Genomic DNA, 3,672 nt, shown 5'->3' with positions numbered 1-3,672 from the left:
CAGCATCAGTTCATTTCCAGGCTTTTCTGAAATCAGATTGCTTACTATTTTTTATTAAAAAAAAAATCTTAAATTCTTAAATCAGAAACCATCTCTTCCCAAGATTGGTTGGTTTATTAGAGCCACACTCATAAGAAGTCCCCCACACTAATCACAGACTTTATGGCTCTTTTCCCTTCCCAGCCTTAGGTAGAAAGCTTCCAAGGAGGGAAAGTACCCTGCAGGCCTTCCCTTCACATCCACACCAGCCTCAAGAAATTCTTCATCGTTTTAGGACAAACTTTCAATTCTCGCCTCTATTTTTCTTCATGAATTTAGGGAAGTTTTTTTTTTTTTTTTTTTTTTTTTTTTTTTTTGGGGGGGTGTAATTCAGCCCAGATCTCCCGAATCAGCAAGAACAAGTGCATCAGTGTATCAGGAAGGAATGAGGGACAGCTTTGTTCTTGCCATCTCCTCCCCCACCAAACACTTCCACTGCCCAGGAGCTTGTTCGGGCAAGTCTGGCCCCAAGCCACAAGTGCAGCCGGCCTCCAGTCCACCTACTTCTCTTTCCCCTAGAGGGAGGGGAAATTAATCCTCAATTAGCTCAGCTGCCGAAGAGGGGGAGGGACTAAGATAAACTAGGTGCTTTAAGGCTTAAGCGCAGTGGGGGAGGGATAAGGCGGGGCGGGCCGTGAGGGCAGGGCTGGAAGGGTGGGGAGTAGGTTTCCCTACGTCACTGGGAAAGTCCCTTTTTTGAGTCGGAGCTCTGGGAACCGTAATCTCTAGTCAGGAGAAGGTCGAAGGGAGCGCAGGCGGAACGCTGCTTGGGTCTCCAGCTAACGCGCTCCCCCCTGCTCTTGTCCACGTCGCAGGAACTGCCCCTGACTCCAGAGACCCTCCAGAGCAAGGGTTAACATCCGTCTGCTCCCTTTCTGCCTACTCGTCAGAACTCCCCCCAGTCCGATCAGGATGTCGGGGCAGAACGAACCAGAATCCCTACCCTCAAGTGAGTCCGGCGCTTCGCCTCTGCAACCTGCAGGTAAGAAAGGTAGCTGGTCCGAGATGGGGAGGAGGGGCTCGGGTATTACAAGCGGAGGCCGCTACTTAGCGCTCTAGTTTAGCGAGACCTTAGATGTATTTACAAGTACAAAACCGTGCCTTAAAGCCTTTAAGTGAGGTTTTGCTGATTTGGTAGAAGACCGTTCAAACCCAAGTAAGTTCTCTTCAAATCAGCTGAGCCGGCGAGCCTTACTCGGGGCTTGCGCTTTGATTCCCCAATTGAAAAGAGTCAGATTTTAACCCAAGAAAGGGAGAGGCGGTTCTGGAGAAGAGATTGCTGGGGAGGGGGGTGGGGGAAAGAGGCTTCGGAGGGGATGAAGTGCCTAGGAGGCTTTCCCGATTCCTGGGTCTGGACCAGTTTGGGGCCCGGGGGAGGAAAGAAATGCTTGGGTCCAGCATAAAAGTTTGTAAGTTTCCCGCCTCTGGGTTTAGCGGTTTGTGAGTTGATTGCAATTTTGTCTCCTGTGTGAAAGAAGTCAGGCCTGGAGGCTTAGGGATCACTTGTTGAACTTGACTAGATTGGGGTGGGGTGGAGAGATAACAGCCCGGGAAGAAATTTGCTCTGAAGAAAACTCAATGTCCAGGCCCTTCGACTTGCTTTTAACTGGACTTTTTGGAGGATTCTTTGGACTGCAGCAATACCCCGATGTGCAGCACACATTACCCTCATCCCCAAACACATCCATATTTGGAAAAATAGCAGGAATGGAACTAGCACTTTCATATATATATATTCATATGTAAATGTCTAGTGTATTTTGAGGGCCTTTTCTTTTTGCTCAACGAAACACCCAAAATTGACTTCTTTGCCTTTTAGAAGTTGGAAGTTGTAACTGAGTTCCTTAATTTGCCTTGTGTAGGCCTGTAAATCAGTGTCTTAAAACTGACTTATCAGACGTGGTTTTTGTATTCTCTGCTTTCAGGGAGAGCTAAATGGATTTTTCTTAATATGTGGAAAGCTCTTTTGAGCCATCATGAGAAGTAGAATTTAGAGCTTATAGGGACCTAGGAGCCATTCTTTTCAACCACTGAAAATCAAGAGCAAAATAAAAGCCAAAGAGGATGTTTGGAACCTGGAAGGATTTTGTTCAAATCAAGTGCCTCCGCCTTTTAATTTTTTTTAAATTTTTAAAATTTTTTTTAGTTCAAATAGATTTTATGACCTAAATCATGGAAAATCCATTTACCTAAAATTCTATTCTTGGTTACAATAGCATCTTAAGATGTTTTAAAAATCTTGTTTGAGAATAGCATTAATTTTACCTAGAAAATGAAAGTGATAAAAATGTAGAAATTGAAGTTGGTAGAAATGTACAAAATTAGTAACTGGATCAGAAAATTGTTGTTATGGTCTTTGTTTTTAGTTGAGAAACTTAGTTACAGATATCAAGGCTCCCTCTTCTAATTCTGAACATGTTGAAAATGTTTTTTTCCCAGATGGAGAAGTCAATCCAGTTGTGGCTGAAGTGGCCAGACTAATGCAAGAAATTGGAGACAAGCTGTATTTGGATTACCTTCTTCGCAACATGACATGAAGTTGACCCTGGATGGATCCTCAATATATTCACATAGTAAAAGACTTTGAGAGGGGAAATGTGAAGGTTTAAAAGGAGCTTGAATAGTGAATGCTCATAAGAATTTCCATACTAGGAAAAAGTTGTTTTAGAGTTTTGTCAGGAGCCATTGTTTTCAACCATTGAAAATATAGAACAAAATGAAAGTCAAAGATGTTTGGAATTTGGAAGGTTTTTGTTCCATTTCAGTATTTTTCACATAGGGTTCAATGTGCAATGTTTACATGTTATTACCAGTACAAATAAGATGTCTACCTTGTAAACAGTGTCTCAGCCTCTTAAGCAAAGGATTTCTAGTGACAACTGCTTTTGCATGCCAGATAAATGTGGTTCAATCTGTGTATATCAAGACCATCTAATTTCCAACTAAATGTAAAGCCAATGACTGCTTGGACTGAGTAGTTTTTTTTTTTTTTTTTTTTTCGAAAAGTGTTGGTGAATTTGAAGGAGAAGAAAATAAGAATTTGGCAAATTTGAATTGTAGACAGGAATTCTGAAATCAGTAGGAATTTTATATTTTGGACTTTTTCTTGAACAACTGCAATTTAATTTTGGTTCTGGGGATTGGAGATTTCAAAGGACACTGTTATTTATCTAATTTATGGTTAAAAAGTTCTGATTTTTTTTGTATTTATAAAGTGATATGCTATGTAAATCTGTTAATGTATGACATTTATTCATTGTTTGACATGTTACTGCATTAAAATGTTCATGTTACTTTTAAAATGACATGTTACTGCATTAAAATTGTTTTCTTGAGAATGATTTAACTTCCTAAGCCTTGGGTTCTTCTGTAAAATGAGGGTGTTGGATAAGTGTTCCCAAGTTGGACAAATCTCAGTTTTTATTTTGGAGGCCATGGGGGTATCAGTGAACAAATTTGAAGGGAGCTTATTGAGGGAGGGACATATTTAGGTGGTTAAGTAGAGTGAATGCTATAATGAAAACAAATTAGCTAGGTGGTAAGTGGATAGAGTGGTGCACCTGCAGTCTGGAAGACAGTAGCTGTGTGGCCCTGGGCAAGTGATTTAATCCTGTTTGTCTTAGTTTTCATCAA

The 3,672-nt window shown here is 41.1% G+C and overlaps 1 long non-coding RNA gene across 1 annotated transcript; it reads left to right on the top strand.

The window, feature by feature from the left end:
• Positions 1 to 714: 714 nt before the first annotated feature.
• Positions 715 to 3,385, top strand: LOC141554400 (uncharacterized). The gene is made up of 2 exons (XR_012485863.1): positions 715 to 1,021; positions 2,479 to 3,385. It is a non-coding gene; the product is annotated as an uncharacterized LOC141554400 (long non-coding RNA).
• The last annotated feature ends 287 nt before the right edge of the window (positions 3,386 to 3,672 follow it).

Source organism: Sminthopsis crassicaudata, chromosome 1, assembly GCF_048593235.1.
Source record: "Sminthopsis crassicaudata isolate SCR6 chromosome 1, ASM4859323v1, whole genome shotgun sequence".
Lineage (NCBI taxonomy): Eukaryota > Metazoa > Chordata > Mammalia > Dasyuromorphia > Dasyuridae > Sminthopsis > Sminthopsis crassicaudata.
Note: the sequence above shows the minus strand (reverse complement) of the source record. Positions and strands in the feature narration are given on the sequence as shown.